We start from the raw sequence: 14749 nt of genomic DNA, 5'->3' as shown, positions 1-14749 counted from the left end.
CATTTGAATTGGAAGTGTAAGGATGAACTCATGATATACTTCCTTTAAAAAATGTATTTTTATAGCTCCACTGAAAAGGCCTAGGAACAATAACCTATTAACAGTGAGTACTCCTGGCCCCCAGATTATTGTTTCTAAATGCCATTTCCTATGTAAAGGGGTCACGGCACCTTGAAAATGACCAAATCCAGGGCTTTGGCAAAAAAAAAACCAAAAAAAAACAAAAAAAACAAAAAAAAAAACGAACCGGATTATTCAAGAATGTAGGCATTTAGCAAAGCACAGTGATCATGGGTGCCTGAGGGCTAATGTACAGGGAGCTTGAGGAGCTCCTATTGCCCCCAAATAAAACAATTTGAGCGTCTAAAATGACAGAGGCAGGGGCGCCTGGGTGGCGCAGTCGGTTAAGCGTCCGACTTCAGCCAGGTCACGATCTCGTGGTCCGTGAGTTCGAGCCCCGCGTCGGGCTCTGGGCTGCTGGCTCAGAGCCTGGAGCCTGTTTCCGATTCTGTGTCTCCCTCTCTCTCTGCCCCTCCCCTGTTCATGCTCTGTCTCTCTCTGTCCCAAAAATAAATAAACGTTGAAAAAAAAAATTAAAAAAAAAATAAAATGACAGAGGCAGTGAAATGAAGCACATCTAATACATCAACATCTTAGATTCATAATGATACTAAAGAAAACCAAACTAACAGTCTAGTAAACAAATGAATTCTATTGGTCATCTTTGGAAGATCCTAGAGAACTAATTATTCTAAAAACAGTAGTGGATAATGAAAATAATATGCTTCTTTGGGGGTGCCTACGTGGCTCAGTCACTTGAACATCCAGCTCTTGATTTCAGCTCTGGTCATGATACCAGGTCAAGGGATGGATCCCCATGGCAGGCTCCACACTGTGCACAGAGCGTGCTTAAGATTCTCTCTTTCTCTCCGCCCTTCTCCCCTACCTCAGGCACGCTTGCTCGCTCTCGCTCTCTCAAATTAAAAAAAAAAAAAATGCTTCCATGTGTGTGCATTCTATTTTTAAGGATAATCAAGTTATTCTTTCCCCTTGAATTTTGGCTGTTCTGACTGTTGAATGCTCCTATCTCATTAGAGTTAAATTGCAAATTTGGGGGATTTTGGAGAAATTTTTTTTTCCATTTTGTGGCTGATTTTCAATATAAATACCAAATATTAATGCAGGCTTAAATTTTCAACAGATAGGTAAGCAGAAATTATATTTCATAAAAATTAGAAAGGAACCTATTAAAAAAGAAAATGTAATTATTTTAAAAGTGATGTTATTTCAGGGCACCTCGGTGGCTTAGTTGCTTGAGTGACTTTGGCTCAGGTCATGATCTCCAGGTTTGTGAGTTCAAGCCCCACATCAGGCTCACTGATGTCAGTGCAGAGCCTGCTTTGGATCCTCTGTCTGCCTCTCTCTGCCCCTTCCCCACTTGGGCTCTCTCAAAAATAAATAAACATGAAGCAAAGTAGTTATTCCAAGCATTTATTTATGTGACATATAGGTTTCACTATATTGTATAATTTTCAAAGTTGTCCTGCATGGAAGGCTATGCTTTTATTTTTTTATTTTATTTTTTAACATTTATTCATTTTTGAGACAGAGACAGTATGAATGGGGGAGGGTCAGAGAGAGAGGGAGACACAGAATCTGAAACAGGCTCCAGGCTCTGAGCTGTCAGCACAGAGCCTGATGCGGGGCTTGAACTCACAGACTGCGAGATCATGACCTGAGCCGAAGTCGGACACTTAACCGACTGAGCCACCCAGGCGCCCCAGGATATGCTTTTAAAGTTGTGTCTTCTGATCTAGCCCTGTGAGGAAGAAAACGATAAAGAACCAAGTGGTATATAAGCTGGTAAGAGAATAAAGACCAAAATTCAAATGCATATAAATTGTAATGGATTAATCCCTCTTGGAAAAGCAGGCTTTTGCAGTAAAAATATGATTGTTTAAAAATATGCCAGTGGGGGGTTGGGGGACAATTCGTGTAAATCAGGATAATTTCTGAGATAGTAGGTGTGACCAATTAATTGTTTTCTGGTGAATCCCTGTTCTTTCTATCTGTTGTTTCAGCTCAAAAGTCCTGACAAATGTCATTAAGATAGATTAATGATAGATTGAGTTTACTATATAGATTATAATTACCTAATCTTTTTCATCTAATGTAATATCTATCCATACATCCCGAGAGTTATGTCCTTAAATATCCCTCAAGTTTAAATTTCTGTAAAGTGGCAGATTATTCACCTACACATTTCATGCATGCAAACTGACAAATCTGTCCTCTAGAAGTGTGTAAGTAAGGGGGATTATATAAGTATAAATATTTAATTATTAAACCCAGAAAAATTACAACACACTTTTGTTAAAATGACCAAGTATAACACTATTGCTGATTTCATTGTGTCTTTACTTTTTCATCTGTGAATGCTTTGTAAACATCTAGAGGACTTTTCTCTTTTGAGCCTGTGGTATATTAACTAGGGCATCATTTCAGCTCTGGCCAGATAATCACCTATAGTTGTTTTCTTTCCTTAACGTCTGCCTTCTAGACTTACTACTTGTTTTAGAAAACTGAAAAACTTCCCAAGAATACAGTTTTCATGAAAGAGCTCAAGCCATGTTCTTCAAGAAGGGGAACATTAGGGGGCGGCTGGGTGGCTCAGTCGCTTGAGCATCCGACTTCGGCTCAGGTCATGATCTCGAGGTTCGCGAGTTCAAGCCCTGTATAGGGCTCTGTGCTGACAGCTCAACAGCACCTGGGGCCTGCTTTGATTCTGTGTCTCCCTTTCTCTTTGCTCCTCCCCCGCTCACGCTCTGTCTCTCTCTCTTTCAAGTATAAATGAAACATTAAATAAAAATTAAAAAAAAAAAAAGGAATGGGAATATTAGCAGAAGACAGCCATGGCATGGTTGATCTGCCCATCAGGGCTCACGTGGATAACCGGGAAAGGGAGCCTTCTTTTATCTCAGCATCCCAAGGAGATGCACCTTGAAGCTCCATGATCAAACACACATGCCTTTCCAAATGAATCAACTCTGAACATCCTATAATATTTGACTTTGGGTAATGACACTCTGCCTTCCGACACATGACATTTTGGAGCAAGTAATGGTATCCACCAAAGCCTGGCTTCTTGGGATACTATTGAACTTTATAAATGTTGAAAATAGCAAAAAGGGGGGGTGGTGCTTGGGCAGCTCAGTCACTTGAGTATCTGACTCCCAATTTTGGCTCAGGTCATGATCCCAGGGTTGTGGGATCGAGCCCTGAATTCAGCTTTGCACTGAGTGTGGAGCCTGCTTGAGATTCTCTCTGTCTCCCCTCTGCCCCTCTCCCCTACTCACCCATTCTCTCTCTCTTCCTAAAATAAAAATAGCAATAAGAAAAAGAAGAGATAAAATAGGAAAAAGGAATAAAGTACTGATACATGTCAGGGCATGGAAATACCTTGAAAACATTTTGCGAATTGGAAGAAGCCAGTTACAAATGTCACATATGGTTCTATTTATATGATATGTATGGAACTGGCAGATCCATAGAGAAAGTAGGCCATGGTTGGCAGGCCCTGGTGGGGGAAGGAAGCAGAGACTGACACTAACGGGGACAGGGTTTCTTGGTGGGGTGATGAAAGTTTCTGACAAGAGGTGGTGGCACTGGTTGTAAAACTCTGCAGGCACTAAAAAGTGCCACGTCGTACATTTTAAGAGGCTGGGTCTGATGGTATGGGAATTGTATCTCAATAAAACCGTTATCTTCAAGTAGCTAACAGTGGAGCTGAATCTGATAGACCGGACTGTTACGCACAGAGCTACTTCAGGGCGCCTACCATAAAGACATCAGGGACACGGTGATAGTAAATCTCCACCTACTGCTGAAGGCGATTCCTGAAGGGCATTGGTGACAGATAACATGGACTGAGTTAGAGGCACGGGAGTAGTCAGTTTTAGAGCAATGACTCTGTCTTCCAGCGAGAGTACGTTACAAGTTCGTTTGGCACCTCGTAGAGGCAGGGCACAGAGGATTTTCAGGGAAGTGACTTCACTTCATGGAATTCTGTGTGGTGGGCACATGACATTATACATTTGCCCAAACCCACAGGACGTAAACCACCAAGAGGGAGCCCTACGTTTATACACCACTAAGTTACTGACTGGGTGATTGTGATGTGGTCATGTGGGTTCACCTTCGGGCGGGGGATGTGGATAGTGGCAGGGGTCAGGGGGGAGGGCTGTGCCTGTGTGGGGCGAGGAGACTCCATGGGAAAGCTCTGTCCCTTCCTCTCAGTTTTTCTGTGAACCTCAAACTACTCTTAAAAAAATCAAGTCTTTACCAACAAAATAAATGGGGGACCCAGAAAATAAATTGCAGGCCTGTATGTCAGAAAGTGAAAGGTGTCATCTGATGTCTGCCTGAAAAGAAGGACGACAGGGCCATCTCAGCGTTCATGTAGCATGAGGTAAAATAGCTGATGTTTATGCAAGCTTTACATTTCCCAAACGCTTTTCTATTTTATTATGTCCTCCTTTCAATTTCCTGAGGTACGCGGGGCGGGTGATGTTCGGCTTCTTACGCACCTGAGAGGATAGAGCTAAGGAAGGCCTCGCCGGTGGCTGTGGATAGAGACAAGTCTACACTTGTCTTCCGAGTCTTCTGGCTCGAACACCACTGCCCTCTCCAGTCCAGGAGACAACAGCTACTGATTCTGACTCTTGCAGCTTATGAGATGACCTCAAAAATTCCACAGCACAACTGGCTTAGTTATCTTTGTTGTTTTCATTAACGGATTGTCACATGGCCTCTAAGGAGGTAATCTATCAGGGCGCCTAAAAATGGCAAATCAGTTGTAGCGACACTGATTATGTGACTTTGAGTTTGGGCCCAGATCCTGCAGAGACCCGTCTCATCACCAGGTTGTCTACGGGTACATGTCGCCCATGCGACATTGGGATGATTCAGCCAGGTTTTATCCAGTAGTTCCATAGTTAACATTAAAAAAAAAAAAAAAAAAGAATGTCAGTGTCATGCATTCATCGATGTAAGTTCACCAGAGACCAACAGAGAGGGGACAGGCGGCCGTTAACAGGATCTCACGTCTTGAGGTCAGAGGACATTGGTTTGACTCTGGATCTCCCATGTCTTATGTATTACTTCCTTCCTTGCTTCAGCCTGTTTCTGTGCATTGGGATCAATGAGCCTCACTCGGTGGCTTGTGAAAAGGAGATAGGATAACACGGCAGTGAATCCAAAGCAAATTATCAGTAATGTGTTCACTTGAATCTGCGTGATGCACATTCCAAGCAGACCATGTCCGCCAGCAGCAGGGGCATCCACCTTGCTGGAAGTGTAGAACCTCCAGGTGGGCGTTAACTTGTATTTTCGATCTGCACCTGAAGGTTTTCTGTGGCATGTATAATGTCCCTAAATTAGGATCACCGAATATTTCGTGGGACTTATGCTTAAAAATATTTTTTTTATTCAGGATTCCAATATAATTGGATATCCTGTTTTCTTTTTCCGTGTTTGATTTTGCCATGTCAGGCAACTCTGACACAGAGAGCTTTTACTTACGTAATTTTATGTAATTTTTCGGACATGAAGACTGAGAAATTCTTAAATATTTATTCATTCGTTAAAAATAACACAGGGCACTTGGGTGGCTCAGTCGGTTAAACATCCAACTCTTGGTTTCAGATCAGGTCATGATCTCATGGTGAGTTCGAGCCCCACGTCGGACTCTGCTCTAGCAGCATGGAGCCTGCTTGGGATTCTCTCTCTCCCTCCGTCTGCCCCTCCCTCCCCTGCGCGGTCTCTGTTTCTCTCAAAATAAAAAAAATAAACTTAAAAAGTGTTTAAAAAATAATAGTGATCCATTGGATGCTAATATTAGTAACCTATTTTTTATGAAATAACACATTGTTCTCTACTTGGCAAAAAGAAAAAACAAAGAAATAACACCGTGATAAGAAAAATAGCTATTTTTTCCAAAGCAAAAGCAATTTAGTAATAGGTGTGGCACTGATTTATATGTGGACAAGATTCTTACTGCCTGGTTTCATAGAAGGCTGATTAGTCTTGGAGGCTTTTGCCTTTGAGCTCTTGTAGTATTATACACAATATGGCTTTTGGTAGAAAGTCTATTGTACCCTCATAAGAGAATGAGAAAGGGGCAGACAGCATCTTAATATTGTTATGATAGCAGTTTATGTGTCAGAGACTCCAGAAAGCACCCCAGGGACTCTCTGGGGCCACCTAGGCCGCACTTTTAGAGTCATTCTTCTCTGGCTTTAATTTGTTTTCATGCTAGAGAATTCTTTATCTTCTGATCAACTTTCACATCATCTCTTTAAAATATGCCTTCTCACATCTGATCCCACAAAGATAATGATGTTGCAGAAATATCATCATTCATTAACAAATTCCCACGAAGACCCAACAGAAGAACAAAATGTTCTCTGGGGTATTCTCTGTGACTTGTTGGACACAAGTTAATTGCCTGTCCCAAACATGCACAGTTCATGACATTTTTGTTCTACACCGTTTCTTAGTACACTCCTTAAAAGGTTGGCTATTTCAGTGTGTATGTCTGTGTTTATCTCTCTCATCTGAGAATACGGTAATATTCTCCTTTTATGTAGCATGCTTACATCGTGGTGGGTATGGTCGTAGTCCCTATGTGTTCCTCACATTGTACTTACCTCCTGGAATAGATGAGACCTTTGGAATGCCTATCTCTGCCTTCCTTCATTTCACCTTTTCTAGTCTTAAAAAACAACTTTTGTTGTGATTCATGGCTCTCCCTCCAGAAAGGTGGGGATCCAGTGGGCTTGGTGATTATACATGTTTGGACTTTGTCTTATAATTGATGATGGAATATAAAATTGGCTACAGGATCCGCGAACAGAGGGAATAAAGTCAAAACAAGGACATTGACCAGTCATACGAAGAAATCCTCCTCAAGAGGGTGAAAGTCGGAATCAGGATGTAAAATGTTAAACTATTGGAGTGTATGTTACCAGGAGTCGTGGGGAAAAGTCTGGACTTGGGTACATGTGCTCCAAAGCATTTCCAGGGTCCTATGCCAGGGTCCTAAGTGAGAGCACTGGAGACTCAAGAATACTAGAACAACATGGACTGACATGGCCATAGTCACTGCACACTCAGAACGTAACTTCACATTTTAGATTGCTTTCTGTTTTCTGTAGCCTCTGCTTGCGTGAGGGAAAGAGCTCAGAGGGTCCAAAAAGACACAGACTGAGGCAACAAATTAATCTTTACACCTTCCATATCAGCTGTCCAGAAATCATCAGAAAGAATAGCCATGACTGGGTGTGTCCAAAGACCTTACTATGGTAGATTTCACTATCACTGCCCCTAGAGACAAATAGGATACTTTATACATTTCTACATTATACTACGTACCTGCAGTATTCCAATTTTATCTGCTGTCCTTGCATCTATTGCTGCAATATGAGACCCTACTAACTTCTTAGGGGGAAAAATGCCCCTTTGTACAAGGGACAACTTATCTCTCCGAACACCTGCTGCTACAGATAATCTGTGTTTTGGAAAAGCAGTATCCATTCTTTATATCCTGACACTGATGATTCGCCAACTGTGCAAACAGGATCTGCTGGAAGGGTGGTTAGGGGCTACCACATGGTCTAATAATAAATTTGGGGAAAAGGCATAACTTGGCAATATGAAATCAAGTAGTAATTTCCAGTCATAGTTTATTGTCTTGGCCAAAATGGCCGGGGAAGACCTATATAACAAAATGATGGGTGCTTGTTTGTAGTTCATTTCTGATTATAAATGCTAAGCAAAAGAATCCCAATACTGATGTTTCATAAAACTGTAGTATCTGAAATGGCTAAAACAGCTAATTCTGTCTGAGGCAGCAGCTAGTAAGAGGTATGTATATGCTTCGGGTACCCGGGTGGCTCGGTCGGTTAAGCGTCTGACTTCAACTCAGGTCATGATCTCATGGTTCATGAGTTCGAGCCTCACGTCGGGCTCTGTGCTGACAGCTTAGAGCCTGGAGCCTCCTTTGGATTTTGTGTCTCCCTCTCTCTCTGCTCCTCCCTTGTTCATGCTCTGTCTCCCTCTGTCTCAAAAATAAATAAACACCAAAAAAAAAAATTATGTATATGTTTAAGTTGTCAGGTAACTTCTCTTTTTTGGAAGAGCTCTAAAGTAAAGCAAGTTAGATTACTCTGAATAACTTCTGGCTTGCATCCAGACACGCAAGGGAAGGGAAAGACAAATGTGAGATTCTCCACCTCAGGAGCTCTTAGAAAGACTTTGTGGGCAACAGGAACTGTGTGGATGATATCCACAACTGGCTAGAGGCCACAGTGTAAAAACCAGGATTGTCTAAACTTGACTAAGCTTTGATCAATTCGAGTCATCTTCCAGAAACAGGTCAACTTGTCCTATGTCTCTTTGGGAAAGAGAAGTTGTTCATCACATTTATTCTCTAGAGTTATAATAATTTGAGAGCAAATCCAAATTTACCCTTGTAACGTAACCAGTTATTTAGAAAATTTGAAAACAGATTTAAGCAGTGACAGTCATGATAAACCTGCTGTTTTGGGTTTTCTATTGCTTTAGACTATTTTTGCTGGGTGAGGCTCAGAAACTTTTGTTTTATCCCCAAGAGTGAAGGCAAGTTGATGAAATAGACATGACATATGCCTATCAATATTTATGCCAGTTGCTTTCCCAAGAGAACACAAAATGTTTCAATTCTTTTACTGGTTTCCACTTTCTTTTGCATGAATGTATATTCTTGTTTGTATAAAAATTAATGTAAACAGTTGTCAAGCTTTTATTGTGTGATTATTAAGTACTAGGCATTTGCCACTGGGCATACATAAGTAAAATGTAATTCCTGTACTAAGGAGATCATACTGCTCATGACAGGAGTCCATTTAATGCTAAATTATTTTGCAAAATTATTTCTGGCATTAAACAGAAAGTATTATATTAGGTATAAGTTGGTGCTTACAGAATGTTTTAAAATTTTTTAATGTTTATTTCTTTTTGAGAGAGAGAGAGAGAGAGAGAGAGAATGGGGGAGGGGCAGAGAGAGAGAGGGAGAGAGAGAATCCCAAGCAGCCTCCGCACTGTCAGCCCAAAGCCCGATGCGGGCCTCGAACTCACGAACCGTGAGATCATGACCTGAGCCGAAATCAAGAGTCAGATGCTCAACCCACCGAGCCACCCAGGTGCCCATGTTTTCAAAAACTTTTAATCTTTCCTGTACTCCTCGCATTATCATAGAACATAAGTACACCTGCGAGCATTCTAAATTACAAAGTTGACACTCAGAGTCACAGACATTATCTCTTCACACCACCTCCTTCCCTGTCTCTGTGTCCTTTTCAGCTGCTCTCATTTTGCAAATAATTATCTGTTTGTAAAGTACATCCCCAAGACAAAGAGCAGCCTAGAACACAGATGCATTCACCGCCTACCTCTCTCTTTGTTGACCAAGACAGAGCTCCCGGGTGTTCTCGTGAGTGACAGGAAAGGCAGCGGCCAGAACGGGTGCTGATCCCATGAGGAACATTCCACTGGTGGTGTCCACTTCATGACAGGACCCGAACTGCAGGAATCACAGCAAAAGCCCAGCCAAATGTCATGGGTGCCTCCGGGAACACGGGTGAAATGTCAGCTGTTGTCCCCTCTTACCTCATCACTGCCAAAACATGAGGACAGGGTGACCCCTGACCTGCTGAAAGACTGTCATCATTTATTTTGTTTATGCAGCAGTGAATTAAAATGTCTGGTTACACACGTTTGCCGCAATGTACTTGAAACACCATTGTTTGAAGAAGAGTTAATTTTCCTTTACTAAAGCGGCGTTTAGAAGACTGCTGTGACCTGTGACACGTCCCCGCCGATGGTGAGGGAAAGCTGTCCTGTTGGTCAGGTGCACGAGTGGAGGTGATGGGTGACGTTTCTGTTAGCACGAGGTCAGAGCTGTCTGCTGACCTCACCACATACACTTTCCTCTTTTCTCTCTTCCAGTGCATGAGGCTTTTCTTCGAGGGTCAATTCTGAATTTTGTTCCTTCCTTCCTTCCTGTCTTTATTTTCATTTTTTGTTTTTGTTGCTTACTTTTCTCACCGAATGAGTTTGGAGTCGGTTGAAAATGTTGCCCTTGACCTGTGCTGTTTTGTACAGAATCTGATGTATTTGAGTTTCAGTTTAATTGGCATCTTGAGTAGAAGACATTCAGGGTCAAATCAAACTAAAAAACAAAAACAAAAAGAAGCTCACACCTTTCAAGTTGTCCTAAGATACCATCCGCCCTTGTTTTCTAATGACCTGGTTTCCAAATTGGTGACCCTGATTAAGGTTCACTTTGTTGAATACTTAGAACCCATAGGAGCATTAAAAGAGCAGAGTCAGCTTTTAATGATGTGATGTGCGTTATGTATTTTACTCCTTGTTAAATTTGTGACGTATAACAATTTATTGCTGACAGTGAGAAGATCACAACATGTTTTGAGTGACTGTTATTTGCTGGATAATTTTGAAATAAGTGTTCAATGGAATGATGTATAATAATTCAGTCTGGAGGCATTTTCCCTCACACGTCAGATTTGATTTACAAAGCAGTGCATCCTTTTGTATGTTGCCTTACGAGATAGGCATATGTTTCACCAACACAGGATTTTTTTTTAGGTGCCATGTATTTCGCTACATTGTAGTTTAAAGGAAAAAACAACTAGTCCTAGGCATTGATGAAACGCATCACCAAGCTGGCAGGTTCACAGATGCATTATCATCAGCGGTGCCCCATCCTAGGTTTTGTGAGCTCTGCTGGTGCCATTTCCAATCACAAACGTCATCCGTTATCCACGCAAAGATCATTGAAGCCTAGTATATATCTTCTACCATTCTTGGAAAATGGGCCACGTCTTCCGAGCGCTATCTTGCAGCTCTTCGCAGCAGGGAATAGTTCTTCTATCTATCTGGTAGTTGACACATGTTTGTGGGCCTGATGCAAATTTGACTTTGGGCGTTGCCGGGATTGCTTCTTCGTTGCACACGTCTCCGTGTCTGCTACGCCCTTTGTATTTCCCTGTAGTCCTACCCCCTGGTTTTCTCCACGAGGAAAGATGGATGCGTAGGATTGCTCTGCCAATCCCATGCTTGGGAGTTCTTCTTGGAAATATTCCAGGATCCATTTGCCCATTCGTTCTAAAACCACATAGGGGAGATTCGCCGTATGAGAAACCACATTTAGTGCCGGAGGCCTATGATCCAACACCACAGGCACCCACCTGAGGAGAGAGGAAGGAGCCCTGGCTGGGGAAACGTCGGGCTTCCCGGGAACACCTAGCACAGTCCTGCCTTAGAAAGCGAAACCACGACTGGTTTCACAAGAATCACATTTTAAAGACCAAAGACAGAGGTGGGAAAGACGACACTGGGAATAACATCACTGAAGGCTGAATGCTGATGTGTTTCTAAAGTGTTGCCCGCGTATACCATTTCAGTAGGCGTGGTTTTATTGGTAACTCACGAGAACCCAGTGAGGCAGGAAAGGAAGGATCATGAGCCCATTTTCGAGCAAACCTTGGAGACCGCCGTCATGCCATCCCCGTCAGGAACACGGTGGGAGTCCAGCTTCGCTGGCATCATTTCTGCTGGCACGCCACTCTGCTTTTTCAGACAACTGATTTTACACATTCTTTCTTTGGGCATGGCTGTGTGAGAGTGAAAGCTAGCAAATGTCAGCTGGCACTCTTCTTCCAATAGGTACTTTCATACACTTTTTTAAAATAAGTTTTTATGCCCTGGCATCCAGTGTGCATAGCTTAAAAATAGGGACTGTCCGCTAGAATAAAGAAACAACTACAGCAGACACTCACTTTGATGAAGAAGCAGCTTACGTTACATCTATATTTTTTGTCTTTTTCTTTTCTTTTTTTAAAGGATGCCACGAAAACCGGGTTTGATAAGGTGTGAGCGTTGATTGTGTTTTTGCCTTTAAATCTTCAGTGCCCACAAGAGATTATAAATAGGACCCCTCACTTTGTGCGTATTTTGAATTAGTAAGTCCATAGGATGGGGGGCGCCTGGGTGGCTCAGTCGGTTAAGCGGTTGCCTTCTGCTCAGGTCATGATCTCGTGGTTTGCCGGTTTGAGCCTCGTGTTGGGACCTCTGCTGTCAGCCTGGAGGCCCCTTTGGATCCTCTGGCCCACTTTCTCTCTGCCCCCCCCGCCCCGGCTTGTTCCTTCTCTCTCTCTCTCTCTCTCTCTTTCTCAAAAATAAATTAAAAAATTTAAAAAAGAATATGATCATTATCAGTGTGAAAAGTTACCAAAGGGGCATAAGGAACATTACATTGGCCCCTAACTCTCTGCTAAGAGTTTGCAGGCTCTACATCTATGAGTTTCAAAACTCTGCAGAGTTCATGAAACTCTGCACATTTGCAATTAAGCCAGGCCCTGTTGCTTAGTACTTGTGTGACTCTGGGCTCAGCCCTTAGTTTGTCCATTCCTACTTTTCTGATGAGCAAAGAGAGGATAACAGTAATGCCCTACTTTGTAGGGTGCTCGTGAGGTCCATGGAAGCAGTGCCTTGTGCCTTGTAAGGGACCCTTTAGTATTTGTTACTGTTCCTGTGGCTGCCCTCCTCCTCCCACCCCTTCTCTCCTTCCACTCACCTCCCCTTCCCTCTCCTTCCCCCCATCCCCACCCCACCCCTTCCCTCCTCGAATCCAGCTTTCTATTCTAACAAACTAAGCCTATCAAAACGTTTGGCTTGTACCCGACAAGGGTAATTCAATGGACAATTTTTCTTTACAATAGGACCTGAGGGCCGCATTTTTCCTGGATAATATTATCTTGAAATTATCTTGTCTTTGTGTCTTTATTTGTTTCTATTAGACGGAATGAAATGAGAAACTTCTGCATCACCGTTGTATCATTTGTCACTGCTCTATGAGACAAGAAGGAAATACTCATCAATGAAATCTTTGCAGTAGAATTTTCCTATCTAAATGCAAATTTCTCAAGAATACCCTAAAAATGCAATAGGTGTATCATTTGTATAAAAACACACACAAGGGGCACCTGGGTGGCTTGATTGAGCATCCGACTCTTGATTTAGGCTCAGGTCATGATATCATGGTTCCTGGGATCGAGCCCTACATCAGGCTCTGTGCTGAGAGTGTGGAGCCTGCTTGGGATTTTCTTCCCTGCCCGCCCCCCCCACCCCACTCATGCTCGCTTGCTCTCTCTCTCACTCTCTCAAAATACATAAACATTAGAAATAAATAAAAAATACTGCATGTTAATTTAATCTTTCGTCTTCCCCTACCATTTTCCTATTTCTACACCCCTGGTTCCTTCAGTAATCCCAGCCAATTTGCCCATTTTTTGTCTCTTAAGTCTTCAGGAGGAAATCCCATGCTGTCTTCCCAGCTGTGTCTTTGACCCCTCTGACCTCATGATCACAGTTCGTATTCTCCTCGTTGCACTTCAACATTTGTGTAGAGAAAACAAAATTTTCAAAAGGTACACATTTGTTTCATTCTGGAAGTCCCTGTGGGCTGTGAGAATTGCTTCCGTAGCTGGCCTTTGTGGAAGGACATGGAGGAGACTACAGAATCATCTTAGGGGAAACTGGGAGCGATTTAATGGTTGCCACAGACCTTCTCATTACAAGTAATTGTGTGTGGCATAGGGAAAGCAGCATTTTCTACCCAACAGAAGTAGAATGAGAGCCACGTGTGTGATGTAAAAATGGGTAGCCACACTTGAGGAAACTGAAGAAGAAACAGATGTGACTGGAGTGGCCAGACGGCACAGTCTAGAATGGAAGGGGATGCAGAGAGTCAAGGTCTGTGGGCATCTCCTCAAGAAATGGCACAGAGAGTGGTGTGGGAATTTCCCCGAAACATCCAGAAGACTCCATTTAATTCACAAATATTGCTGTGAATGTGATCAGTGTATAATATAAAGTGAATTGTGGACCATGAGAGGAGGAAATTTCTGCCATGGATGAGCATCAGGGGATCAGAATCCATCAGAAAAAAATGGCCGCAGTTGCCTGGGAGGTTTACTAGAAACTGCCCTATGTGGGCATGAGGGGCTAATGGAAGTTGAGATGGGTACAAATAGGTTTTTTTTATAGTCACTCCAAGCCAGTTTATCTTAAGCAACAGAAAAAATGGAACCTCTGAATATCCACCATGGCAGTACTTTATGAGAAAGTCCATTCCATTTTCGGATATCATTAATTCTAGGGAGACGCTTCTTACGTTCTATCAAATTCTACTTCCCACACCTTCTGTTCATAGTGCTTGTGTGAGAAAATCTACCCCTTAAGGAAAAGGTAAGACTAATATTTTAGAGAAGTCAAAACTAAGAGCTTCTCTGAAGAAGGGGTATTTGTTTGTGGTTCGGTGCCCTCAGTCAGGAGCAAATCTTCTGAGAACCGCCAGAATCCCGCCTTGAAAATTAGATTTAATGGACTCCCCAGAGTTAAACCTGAGCTTTTATTCTTTGCAGGAGCAGCTCTGGAATCTTCCCGTAGGGCAGGTTTAGGACTGCCAGCTGAGGTTGAGAGCAAAGGAAGGAAATGTTCATAGCTGTTGGGCTGAAGCTTCCTTTGCCTCCTGCTTGCTCCGCTCCTTAGTGTTCTGTTCATTTGGTGTGAGTGAGGAGAAGACATAGACCCTGGGGGAGTTTCTAAAGCTTCCCCACCACAGGGCCCT

The 14749-nt window shown here is 42.7% G+C and overlaps 1 protein-coding gene across 2 annotated transcripts in view; it reads left to right on the top strand.

Annotated features, from left to right (window-relative positions):
- The window catches only part of CSMD1 (CUB and Sushi multiple domains 1), a 2022422-nt gene that overhangs the window by 481831 nt on the left and 1525842 nt on the right, over positions 1-14749 (top strand). The window lies entirely within an intron of this gene.

This window comes from Prionailurus bengalensis, chromosome B1 (genome assembly GCF_016509475.1).
Source record: "Prionailurus bengalensis isolate Pbe53 chromosome B1, Fcat_Pben_1.1_paternal_pri, whole genome shotgun sequence".
NCBI lineage: Eukaryota > Metazoa > Chordata > Mammalia > Carnivora > Felidae > Prionailurus > Prionailurus bengalensis.
Note: the sequence above shows the minus strand (reverse complement) of the source record. Positions and strands in the feature narration are given on the sequence as shown.